Below are 13,948 nucleotides of genomic sequence, written 5' to 3'. Positions count from 1 at the left end.
AGGGTTTTATATATATGGCAGTCAGTGACATGACATGAACTCCAGTATTACTGGTTTTTAATTTGTCATTTGAAGCTGATGATAAATGGTATTATCAGTTGAAAAAGCCCCAGTGAAGAGAAAATGTGCTTTACATTTTACTGCACAGTATAAATGAAGTTATGGCTATTTTAGAAAACGTATATATGAGTGTATAGAGAGAAAATGGTTGAAACATTCATTGTGCAGATTCCTCAAGTGGAGTTTTATTTATAACACCTGCATATTTAGAAGATTCTTAACACTGATTTACTCAGCAATTTAAAAACCTAACAACAAATATGTCTTTATACTTTACTGAGATGCAACAGCTGTCCACCTTTCACGTTGTCCACGTGGATATGTGTCCATGTCCTTTTTATAAGTGTTTTGCAGTGTCAAAGCCAAAGCTTAAGAATAAACAGCAGCTCTACCTGTATTTGCAAGTATTTGTTGAAGAGGTTATCTAAAATAATTAACATGCTTTGAATAGTAAGTTTTCTTACATAAAACAGGTGACCAGATACATGAATTTATAAGCATTCACAAAAGTCACTGAAATTGGTCTACAGTCTTTGAAAGCTTTCTTTTGTGATCATATGGATTCTTAAGCAGAGTAGAAGAGTGTATTAATAGTTACTGTAGGAAATTCCCATATGATAAAAATTGAGCTACTTGCATAGTGTAAAGTAACTAAATCCCAGTATAATATAATATTTAGTTTCAATAAATTTGCTTGAGTACTCAAAATGTGTTGAACTGAAAATTCCACATTAAAAAATTTATTATTAACACACTGAATTAGAATGAAATATTTATATGGGTCTGCATGTGCGCATATACATGCTTAAAAATTTCCCTGGAATGAAAACATTGAAAACGGGAGTCATGTCAATTTAAAAAATAGTATTTCAGCTTTGGCTTTCATATTGCTTAAGCTACAAATTGTGAAAAGAAACTTCTTTAGAAATAAAAAAATTGACTTTGAAAATTAATTTAAATGCTTCATCTTGCTTAATATCTTGAATGCTTTGCTGAAACTGATGCATTATTCCCTTCCCACATTAGTACCTGAAATGGCACTTTACAATGAACAATTCTCAGATTTAACCAAAACTGGCTAATCCTATATTGGGCCAGGTTAGTTGAAGGAGAAGTATAATGGTGAATGAAGAATATACTCATCAAGTAAGAGTGCCTGCAGATATGAGTAGCATCTCAATATAATGTGACAAATTAGCTTTCAGCTGTTTAAATCTGTATTCTCTACAGCACAATGCCCTGTGGTGTTGCATATAGTTGTTTCAAAACGCTATCCTAGCATACCTGAGGTTAAACTCTGGCTGACCTGATGTGGATTATTGGATGAAGCTGCCAAATGCGTCTTATATTTAGCTGGCACTTGGATGCCTTCGTTTGAGGGGAAAAAGTAAATCTAGCATCTGGCCTGCATAAACAGACACCTGCCCTTGTAAATGACTGTGATTTTTGGAAGAATAGGAAAAAAACATGAAAACTCTGGGAGCTGAAGAAGGCGTTATTAAGTTTCTCCCTTGACTCAGATACGAGAATGGGAGCATGTACATTTCAGTGGGAGCGTCCAGTGCAAAAGCTGAATATGAGCTCAGGTTCTGACTGTAATAGCAGATGGGGCTGATTTAGACCTGATGTCTTAGTACGTGTTCATTTATGATCTGGACTAAAACTGTTATCATGCTTTGGCAAAATAATGCAATTGCAGTTATTACATTGGAGGGTCATAGAATAAACATGGCTGGGAAGAAGATAATTATCTAGAAATGAAGCTGTTCATTTTGCTGTTAGTTTGCCAGTGAGGGATTGATGCTGCTTGCGATATTAACTTGCTGATGGGCAGTGATTTAATACAGTACCATGAGTTTATTACATCTGTTAATATTAAATATCTTGAATAAGTTGAATGTACAAGATAACATAATTAGGAAGGAATAGTATGATTGTTCTTGCAAAATGCCAGATTCGAGATAAATACAGGCCTTTCACCTAAGTGTTAACTAAGCTCTAATAATGCTTTTACATAAATTATTTCTTATATTATCATGAAATTAAAGATGAAAAGAGACTGAATCAGGAAAGACCTAGCAGAAGTAGAGTGGATTTCATGAAAGGTGCCAGAATAGTAAATGACACAGAGATAGCTTTGTGGGAAGAGAGATTGAACTAAACAGTTATCATATTTTGAGAGAGAGGACAAGTAGAAGGCATATGAGATGCAAAATAATGGACTATGCTGACAAGATAAATGGTGGCTCCTATTTACTACTTATCACATAAGAACAAGGAAATAATAATGGAAATTGAAAGGCAATACATTTTAAAACTGAGGAAAGGAGCTAATCATCCAACATATGAGATTTATGGAGCTTACTGTCCCAAGATATCACTGAAACTAAGAGCCCAGCAGATTTTTTTAAATCTATTGAATGAGTGGAAATGCGGTATTAAATGAAAGAAAAGGAGCTGTTGGAAGAATTCTCCTTTCAGTTACTATTCAGCAATAAGTTTCTCCCGTATTATTCAGGACCATTCGATATTAGCCACCATTTGACATTGAATGCTTTACATGTATAATAAGTATGAAAACCTATAAACTCATAGTTTACCTAAGTGAGCCCAAAAATACCACTTGTAAAAATCCCTTTAAGATTTTTTAGCAGGAAACATATTCTCTGCAAAATGCAAATATCTATAAAAAGACTGAGCTCTGTTCCATTAACTTCTATAAAAGCAAACAATCTTATTCATGACTGGTGTCTACAGGTGTCTTGTTTAGGGGAAAGAGTAACTGGTGTTCTGTTTAGGAAACAGCCAAATGTGTTCCCAGTGACTGACTAAATAATCTCTGAGGGTAACAATTCTGACATGTTAATGAGGAAAAAAATACCGTAAGTATATATTGGCACAGTTAAATTATTCAGGGTACATGGAATTAAAAATGCACACGTATTCTTCAGGTATTTTGGAGCAAGTTTGCTCTGACATTATCAAGTGATCTTACTCCTTGTAGTGGCTGAGCTGCATATATATATGGAATTAATAATTCATCTCTGCCACAAGGACAGCAAGTAGTTTTCCTCAATTACAATCTACATGGCTAAGATATTAATAAGCACTTCAAAGCCGCTTATGTTTGTTTTGTTGCCTTTTTATCTTTTTGTTTTGCTTTTTTTAGCAATGTCACTTATGGCAGGTTGAGTCAACCAAGTTAACATAATTTGATCCGCTGAAGTAATTATGCAACCCTATAGGCCTAAGTAGAATCAATTATCTGCCAAAACACAGTGCATTGTTACCAATATTATGGTGAGTGGTCACACACCTGTCCCGATGTGTGTCACAAGCAGCATCAATATCAACAGCTAAAGTGGGCTAGGTCAGGGCATGTGATTGCCCATACTGTTTAATCATTACCATGGTCATAGGCACAGGTCACCTAGCACTCCAAAAAGCAGACTGGATGCCACCAAAGTATTTTGAAGAGTAAGGTATTTCAGGAGTGTAGACACCAGCTGCGCTGTGCAGTGGCCTCAATGCAAGAGAATAGCCCCTGGTGAATTTTCTTTCCTAGTATAGGCATAGTCACAACTTCTCAGTGCTGAGAGAAATATCCTGCCTATATGCTAACGTGGATATTTTGAATTGCCTTTGAGTAAGAGAGAAGTAAGTTTAGTAGGAGAGAAAATGTAGGTCCAGGGACTAACATGATGATAGACTGAAGTTGTAGGCGATTTTGAGATCTGTTTACAGGCCGTGCCACATATAGGGATTCTGTTTTGCCAAGGTCACACTGTTTGTCTTATTCAGTATCTATAAAATGAAGCTGCTGATTACTTAAGTCTTAGAGGAGTTTCAAGGAGTGATATATATAAATGTCTGAAATGGCGATGACGATGATAAAAACTCTTTTCTCATCTTTTCAGAACCTTCGGCTTTTTTTAGTTACACAGCAATAGACTTCGTAGGCTGTTATATGCATGCATTGCCAAAACACCTACATCTAAGAGTAAATATAAGTGCATTGTGACTTATTTGCCCATGCTTTCTCCCACAGAATTGTTCCTGTTTAATAATAATTGGTGTGTGGGAGAAAAATCTTATTACAGTACTCCTCCATTGAAATTGCTTGCCAGATACTAAGGAGGAGAAGGCTATAACATGAGCTGTTCAGAGGTCATCCATCGAAGTAGTCTAGCATAAATCTGTTTTATTTTGTTTGTTGGCTGTTTCTGCATCATTTAAGTCACAGTGGAGTTAATCTATTAGACCTTTGGGCTTGTCGTCTTGTCTGAAATCACTAGGATATTTAAAAGGCTGACTTGCAAGAGAAGGAGCAGAGGTGTATATTGTTCTTCCTCTACAGTATTTCTTCCATTTTCAATATGCCTTTCAGTTGATCTATATGCTTTCTTATTTTCAAACAATTTCAGTAGTGCATATTATTTTGTTTTTCGTGGTTCTTTTTAGAAACTCTCTGTGGGGAGTTGTTCTGCACCTATATCCTTGTCTAAGGAAAAAAATATTCTCCATATCTTCACTCATCACATTCACCATAAATTATTACCTGGGAAGATGATCCCATTATATCACAGTCACAGAGGTCTTTGTAAAAACTTCATCTGTGTAAAAGAAATGCAGTTGTCCTGAACGTTATGCAATTACAGCGAGTTCTTGAGCTCCCTTTTGGGGAAGAAAAGAAAGAAGGAAAGAAAAAGTGGTGCTATTGGAACTAACAAGGAGAAAGGATCAAAAGCAATCACCACAGTGAGATTTCATAACAGTGTGAAAGGTAATACTATGTATGGCTCTAAGGATAGTAGGCTAAAGCACATTCATTTGAATTTGTTACTCTAAGAACCTCTTTAGAACAGACAAAACTGGAGGAACCTTGGGATCTGCATGCTATAAAAACTCATTGGAGACTTCTATACTTCCTAGAGACTGCTTCTTTTTCTTTTCATTGTGTGCATGTTGTATAGTTGCTCCAGTCAAAAAGGTATAAAAAATAAAATTTATGTAGTATCATATTATATACACAATTGTGTATCCTCTGCTTGCATGTAAAAATGTTATACAATGAACAAAACGGTGCAGATTCAGACCTGTGAAAGACTCCAAGAAAATAAGTGCAACTTAAATCAACTTAAATCTAAGTAGGGGTTGTTTACTGAAGGAAAAGGTGCTGTTGTCAATGGACTAACTTTGCTATTTTGAATTTTTTTGGGGGGGAAGGAAAATGAATTCTTTCAAATGCATTAATTGCTGCATCATATTAGGTGCTATACGTAACATTGTAATCTGTCTGCCACGCTGCAACAGTTACAAATAACTGCCTAGACAAAGAAAAATTAATTGAGGCATAGATATTCTTGGGCATATATGATTATATGATTGCTTTGGAGATCTTTGATTACTTTTTAAAAATTGTAGAAAAAAACCAAGGTGCCCAGAAATCCCCTCATTGTTTGGATGTTCTGTAAGTAGGAGAATTTCCAGTACAATACTATATGTAAAATAACTGCATAGATGTTTCAAGCTAAATGTGTGGTTCTATGTATACATGTAAATACAGTTATGAAATACATATTACCATTAAGGTCTTGAGCAGTGGTTAGAATGATTAAATGCACTATTTCTCTAAACTATTCTATCCTTTAGAATAGGACACGCATCTGATGACCAAACTGTAACCTCTGGAACTTTGAACACTCAGATTCCACAAAACAGATTTTTGTTTCCAGGGAGAAACTTTAGGTAAAGGTCTTGTTTTCAAGCCTGATTGCATCGAAACATGAAGAAGACATCATCTAATGTCAGACAGCCTCTCAGGATTCATAGCTCTGATGCCAACTAGATTTTTCTATACTCCCGTTGAGTTATGATGATAAAGGGGTGAGGGAGATCTGATTTTTGTGATACTTCTGAGTTGTTATGCAGTGTTTAGGACCAAATTCACAACAGCATAAAAAGTGTGAATCTGAATAAAATGGGAGGCTCTTCAATGCCTCCGTGATTTCAAGACTTAAAAGGCAGGACAAGGAGCTGTAACTTAGAAGAACTGCTGTGCTAGGCCATAATCCAGAAATGCAGCAGCTTGGGCACAGTGGGGCGGCAGCTCACCTGGAACCTGTTTGAAACTTGTGTTTCCTCCTTATAATGAATTTCTGTGTGCAGAAGAGACTGTATCTCCAAATGTACAAATCGAGGAAGAAGTACAGTGGGTTTAGTTGGTTCTTATAAAAGAAAAGCATTATTTGCATGTACCTGGAAAGCATAAAAAGCAGTCCTGCTTCCCTCACTCAGGAAACCTAAGGCTGCAGTGTGTATTATTGAAGTTTAGCATTGAGCACCAGGTACAGAGTTTTAAAAATGCGTGTTCTGGGCATTGTGTAAAATATCAAGCACATGTGTAGGCATGAGGAAAGTTAATTTGCATATTCTACTGTTATAAACAATAACAGCTGTTCAGCTTCATTAATAAATTGCCAGTAGAAAACAGGTCAATATACATTTGCTCTTTGTTCTCTGAGCCAGCTGTCAGACTAATGGATGTGTATACATCGTGGTGGGTGTTCATCATAGGGTAATTTCCCAGTAACTTATTGGTAAAACAAGTTTAGATGAAAATAGTTTGAAATGGTGAAATACTATAACTTGCTTTAATTTAGGATTTGGTGGAATATATGCGCACAATTGCAATTTTTACTCAAGTCTGTGAGGTAAGCTGCTTTTTCAGCCAGGTCTAAAATGAATCTGGAATGTCATGGGAATGGTGTGGCTAGACAATGTGATTTACGGCAGGACAGAAATTTAGTTCAAATGTCTCTTCATCTTACTTTTCCAGCGCTGTTGGCTTATGACTTGAGTTTACAACCATGTCTTTTTCTTTCCTGTTATATTTCATGTTTTCAATGACTGCGGTATTTCACAAAGAATGTATTTGTGATCTGTCTTTGGGACTTTGTCACTAACTCCTGTTTTTGAGCAACTCATGATAAGCTGCTGAACTTGGCCCAGGGATTTAATGGGAGCTGTTTCCCTGTACACAGCCTCATTGCATGATCTCTCACATACCTTACTCTCTGAGAATATTAAAAGTATGACAGTGCTTTTGTAAGAACATGCTGAGACTTGGGCTTTAAAGATAGGGAAAAAAGATGCTTTCTATGGGTAATCTTGATTCCACATGTGTAAGTATGTAAAATACATTAATTTAGATATAGGAAAGGATTACACAAATGCTTAACTGGGATGCCATAAATACATGAACATTAGAATAATGTCTTGGCTTTTCATCACCTTTATCAAACCTTTGTCTTCAGAGTAGAAGCATGCTTATGTAAGTAGATGAAAGTTGGGGACAGTTACAGTTGTTCATCTTCAAAATTTGTGGTTTTTTAAGCAACAGAAGGCTTAAGGAGAAATATTTGGACAGCTAAAGACAGGGTTTTCTTCTCATCCAAGCTCACTTAAAAATAACTCGTCTGCTATTATACAAACTATTTAAAAATATCTTAAAAATTCATTAGGTAGAATATAATATTTATTCTGTATTGTAGCTTGAAGGTAGAATTTTTAACATCTGGATATTAATGCATAGTGCTTTTTTCATTCCAAAGCCATAAATGCAGCAGCATAAAAATTTGAAGCATATAGAAGAGAAAACAATATACACGATATAAAAATGCGAAGCCCAAATGTTTCACAGTTTCTCCCGCAGCTCAAGGAAAAAGACTTCCTGAAGAAGTTTCAGTTCCTCAGCTTTTCATTAGCGAATTATCCACTAATAAATATATGTTTTTTTATTTACATGCTTTTTAATCACTGTAAGATATATCAAGGCTTGTGTTAATGTGTGATAACACACACCACACGTTGAAAGCACAGGGCTTCACCTTCTTTCTGACAACACTCACAAAACATATGTTATCTCTCCCTAACACTTGCCTTGTCTCTCACTGCTAAACTGAATCGCACAAACAACTGCACATGTGAGAACCCCTTGGGCTTTTTCGACAATTGGCGCTAGCTGTGAGGAAGCAGTGTACTAAGTTAATAACCCAACATTATATTAAAGGAATTCTTTAGGAATGAAATAGAATTGCGAGCAAGTTCTATTAAATTCAGACATGTAATATTTAAGATTATGACTAAAACAAACCAATGAAATCTGTAAAATATGAAGCTAAGGCTAGGGATTCATCTTTAACATGCCTTATATGCAGTCAGGGTAGAGCTGATAGAAATGGCACATTACTGTCTTCTGGGACAGCTGAGAAGCCCCAGCCCAGCACAGAGGGGAGAGCTCTCCAGCCTGCAGATACAGTTTTTCTTTCTGTGAGGCTTCAGGCATACAGCTATCTGCCTTCCAGCCAGCCTGCAGGCCTGATTTGGAGTCTTCCATGCTTCCCTCGCGAGTATGATCATGGTGAGGATGCCCTACCTCTTTTGGGTGAAAATATTGGAAGAACAGCAGAGAAAACGGAGAGGATGGAACTGGTTGGTTGGGAGGGATGTTTAGGCAGCAGGCACTTAACAGCTCTGAGGGAGGGACAAATCAGATAGCTAGAAGCCTCTATTAAACCCCTTTGGCATACGAAAATCAACAAAATGTATGATTCATTCATAAAGATTTTGTTCATACATGTACTGTTTTCATAAATGTTTTTTAAGTAACCTGGGAAGTATTCAAACCCCAAAAGAGGAGGGTACTGAAGAAGCTTGTTTTCTCCTTCAGAAATTAGATGGAACAGGTCTTGTAGTACTTTTCTTTTTTAACGAGATTTCAGAATTGCAATTATTAAACAGAATTAAAAATAAATGAAAGAGGAAAGCTCATAACTGGGCAAAGCTGAATTAGTTTAGCAAAACTCAGTGCAGAACTCCTCTGGTTTCAGATTACATCTTATTCAAACAACCAAACTTTATGTAAAAATTCCTGTTACAACTCATATTGGACAATTGCCATTCCCAATTAAGTCTGGAATAATACAACAAATATGCTTTTTCAAAGTAGCTTAATAGTAGGTATAAAACTGACACACAAGAACAAGTTCTTAATGCAAGTCTGGATTTGAACACAGAACCATTTCTAGTGGTTGTAGAGAGCCTAAGTTGTGCAATCACTGGCAAAACCTGGTGGCAGTAGTGAGTCTCAATCCCATGTGTTTTCTCTTTATTCTGCTTCTCTCTGAAGCACTCCGTCATTAATACTGATGTAAGTCTCCTGCAACCAATGATTGAAAACCTTACAGGTATTCTATAAGCTTAGAGAAGGATGCATGAAAAGCAGTGGGAACCTCCGTCTTTTGCAATCCTGAAACACCTGAAACACCCAGTACCATTGCAATGGCCAAAACAAAAAAAAAAAATTAATCTGGCTAGAATCACATACGAAACCGATAGTTTAGTTTCAGTATCCCATCCAGAATACGCAAAGAAGACAAGTATAAATCATTTTCCTTAACTCTCAATTTCACAAATCCTGTAGTATAAGAAAGATTTTATATACATACGTAATCGTTTTGAAGTTGAAACAAACTTACATGTATAGCTTTTGTAGGAGCAGAGTCATAAAATTTCATGGGAGAGTGACTGGTTTTATCCTTTCCTTTAGGCTAAAAAATACAAACATTTTTTCCAAAGTTTATTTTGTGCTACACACTTGGGAATGGGTTTGAGTGCTTAAATAGCAGTCCATTGCGCCATAGCACTAAATGCAGCAGGGTTTCTGATCCATACAGGTGGGGCTGACAAATAGGGCGTAGGACTCACAGTAGACCCACATGTTTCGAGAGAGCCAGCTGGAGCTAAAAGTATCTGAAATGGTACAGGACACAATCTTCGGGCCATTGAATTCCCAAATTCAATCTTGACAGAGATTGTCACATACACAGAACTACCTAAAAAAAGATTAACGTTGAGTCTTGTTTTTATTTTTAAACATCTATTTAAAATGAATTTTCTTAGATTTTTGAAATGTGTAGTATTGTCACAAAGATTTTATAATTTAACTTAAGAACAGATATATACCTTTGCAACTCAAACTACTGGTAATGCAGTCTTTAAAATTTTAACTATTTGGTACTTCATTATCTGCTCACAGCTATTTTCTGTGTCGGGTTTTCATCCATGACAATTATTCACCTGTTTCCTGCTAAAAACAACATCAAGAATGTGTACAGTTATTGAATGTTATTGCTATTTTAGTTTAGTTTAGTTCAGTTGTACCTATCCAAATAAACATTTCCTTGTAAAAACAGATTTTCACGTACAGAGTACTAGAGCAGTTTTTCATCTGTTAAGACTGAAGCAAATGTTTGAACTAAAAGGTCCATCTTGAATTTTCCAAACATAGTTTTGCTTTCAGATATGGAAACAAAGCTATCTTCATGACAAGAAAGCCAAAGAGTATATATGAGCAGAGGTTGGAAGAGAACCTGGTCTCTGTAAAATGACCTTATCAAATCTTTTGCACATTTTTTGAAGTAGTATTATTATTACCTATAAATGTCAATATTGCCTGCTCTTCAATCATATCAGTCACCTTCTGTACAGACAGGGTTGTTTATCACGTTGCTATTTTATTTCTAAAGGACTGTTGTATATAGTTTTCCCAGGAAGTATAACTATCACAGACATTGAAATCATGAGGTTGTAAATGAATTCCCTGGAGATGATCTCATTTTCACACTTGAAGAACCAGTGTATTTAGGCCATCTAACCACCTTCCTGGACAATTAACTTTCTTGTCTAGACTACCTGGGTAACAACATTTATGGAAGGAAAAAAAAAATCTTAAGTCTTAACCATTTTTGCAAGCATTAAGTTGACATCAGATTAAATGATCAGAACATAATTTAGGACATGAGTGACCCCCTTTTGTAATGATAACCTCCTTTATATAAGCCTTTAAGTGACAAGAAAAACAAATGAACCACTCAGATCGGTGTAATGGCCCTTGCAAAGAAGAAAGTGAGCCGAGAAACGTGGGACCTCATAGCTCTTAGCTTAGAGATGTCTGAACATCCTTTGGGCAGCCAGCTCTGAGACAGAAGAAAATGGAGAATTCATTAGAGTTTATTTCATTTCTATTTATTATCTGGCCGATGGAGATGGGGACTAGTGATGATGGGCTGCTAAATCTGTGAAAATCTGTCATCTTTCCACTTCTACCTTGAAAGAAGACTATCTCACAGCATTTCCCCACTCTGTCTCCTGATGTGGATCTATTGGACTATTGCTGAAGTTGCAAGTGGAAAAGGCAGGGATTGCAAGGGGAAGGCTCTTCCTCTTCCAGAGGTTTCTTCTTCCTGTTGTCCAGCTGAAAGGAGATTGGAGTTGCCCTGCAACTCACTTTAACTGATTCCTCTTCCTCAATAGATTAAGCATTCGGCTAAGTGTCATGACTCTACTAATTTCTTTGATTTCCTGATCTGTTCTCTCACTTGCAGCATGCAAACCATATATTTAGGTGCACTGAACTCACCAGTTGTATATTTTAGCATCAGACAGGGACTCTCACTGGGGCCAAAGGGACAGTAAACAATTGTAACATTTATGGTTTAAGGAATAGTCTGGCCTAGCATATAGAAGTCCATCGGGCCTGCTTCCAGAAGGAACAGGATCTATGAAATGATGGACATTATTCCCACAAGATAACAACAGGATTTTAGAATCGGAAAGATTTGGGTTGGAAGGGACCTCTGGAGGCCACATAGTCCAAACTCCCACTCAACGCAGGAACAACTTCAAAGTTAGAGTATTTTGCTCAGGGTTGCTTGTCCAGTTGAGGTTTGAAAATCTCCAAGGATGGCATTTCCACAACCTCTCTGAGCAACTTGTTCCAGTGTTGCACCCCTCTCATTATCACTGTTTTTTTCTCATTTCCAAGCAGAATTTCCCCTGCTGCAACTTCTGACTGTTACTACTAATGCTTTCATTGTACACTTCTGAGAAACATCTGCTTCTGTCTTCTCTGTGACCACTCTTTAGGTAGTTGAAAGCTGCAATTAGATCTCTCCCTCAGCCTTCTCCAGGCTAAACAAAACCAGTTAATTCTCCTTGTCACTGTTCAACTACCATATGCTCCAGCCCCTAACCATTTTAGTTGTGCTCCACTGGACTGTGCAGTTTGTTGATGTGCTAGGAGACCTAAAATTGGATAAAGGGTTCCAGATGCAGCCTCACAAATGCCAAATAAAGGGAAATAATAACCCTCCATCACACTACTTACCATGCTTTTGCTAATGCAGTCCGGTATGTGGTTAGTCTTTATCACTTGCAAGGGCACACTGCTGACCCATGTTCAGCCTAGGACCCGCCAGATCCTCACTGCATAGCTGCTACCCACCCAAACAGTCTACAGTCTATACCAAGTCATGAATTTATTCCATCACAGGTGCAGAAGTTTGCATTTACATTTGTCAGACTTCATGATGTTCATGCTAGCCCATTTTTCCAGTTTATTGGAATCCCTCTGAATGGCAGCCCAAACCCTACAGCACATGAACCACTCCCCTCAATTTGATGTCATCCACAAACTTGCTGATGTTCCAAGTTTCCCATTGTCCAGGTCACTGATGAAGATGTAAAATATTGTTGAACACTATTGACTCCTGAAAAATAATATTTATAACTAGACTTTGAACCACTGTCTGTCATGTCCCTGCTTATTGCAGCGGGGTTGGACCAGATGACCTTTAAAGGTCCCTTCCAACCCAAACTATTCTATCATCCTATGATTCTTTGAGCTCAGTGGTCCAGTCAGTGGTACCATCCACTCTGTAGTCCATCCAAACAGTACATGTCACCTCAGTTTGGCTCTAGGATACTATGGGAGATTGTGTTGAAAGCTTTGCTGAAGTCAAGGTAAACTATACTGTGCACAGAGCCAGTAATTTTAAGGCACCTGGTGTTTGAAGATCTTGATATTGACAATAGTTTTAACAGTTTTAACAGTGGGGTAGCAGGAATGGAGAGTATAATTAGTTCTTTGGTTTGGCTGAGAAGAACGTGCCACATTGTTGAGATTGTCCCAGAATTCCCCTATTCAAGCTGCATTTAAAAATATCAAGTATATTAAGCTCTGGAAATTAAAACTCATCCTCATACATTTGCTTTGTCACCTGCATATCTAGATGGAACAAGAATGTGCTAGAAAAAAGGGGGTCAGTGCAAAACCAATCACACCATCTCACCATGAAAAATTCAGTAGAGGTTCAGGAATTTTAGAAAAAAGTACATTTCTTTTTTCAGCAAAATCTTTGATGCTTCTCCTGGAGAGTACGTGAAGCTGTAATTACTGCACACTGAACCTTTTTAATTTATGCTGGTATTAAAGATGGAAGTGTCAAGAAATATTCTGGAAGAGGCACAGGGAAACAAGGAAGGCATTAGACAGTCATGGCCCTGCAAGAACATGATGGAGAAAAATATTTCATTTTATTAAAAAAGATGTGCAACAAAGAGGCTTTCAAGTGTTCCTCCTCATCAAAGAAAAGTCAAAAGCCTATAACACAGTTGAATGACATAGAGGATTTTTTTTCCTGGTTTAAAAATCCTTTAGAGTTCTGCAAGGCTCCTTACAATTGAGATCTATTTTCCTTTTCACCACCATCTTTCCACCATCTGGAAAGCTGCCCAGAGGAAAAGGACCTGGGGGTGCTGGTTGACAGCCGGCTGAACATGAGCCGGCAGTGTGCTCAGGTGGCCAAGAAGGCCAACGGCATCCTGGCCTGTATCAGAAATAGTGTGGCCAGCAGGAGCAGGGAGGTGATCGTGCCCCTGTACTCGGCACTGGTGAGGCCGCACCTCGAATACTGTGTTCAGTTTTGGGCCCCTCACTACAAGAAGGACATGGAGGTGCTGGAGCGCGTCCAGAGGAGGGCAACGA

The 13,948-nt window shown here is 37.4% G+C and overlaps 1 protein-coding gene across 1 annotated transcript in view; it reads left to right on the top strand.

The window, feature by feature from the left end:
- The window catches only part of CNTNAP2 (contactin associated protein 2), a 1,268,404-nt gene that overhangs the window by 165,531 nt on the left and 1,088,925 nt on the right, over positions 1-13,948 (top strand). The window lies entirely within an intron of this gene.

This window comes from Calonectris borealis, chromosome 2, assembly GCF_964195595.1.
Source record: "Calonectris borealis chromosome 2, bCalBor7.hap1.2, whole genome shotgun sequence".
In the NCBI taxonomy this organism is placed as follows: domain Eukaryota; kingdom Metazoa; phylum Chordata; class Aves; order Procellariiformes; family Procellariidae; genus Calonectris; species Calonectris borealis.
This window is presented reverse-complemented; position numbering and strand designations above follow the sequence as displayed.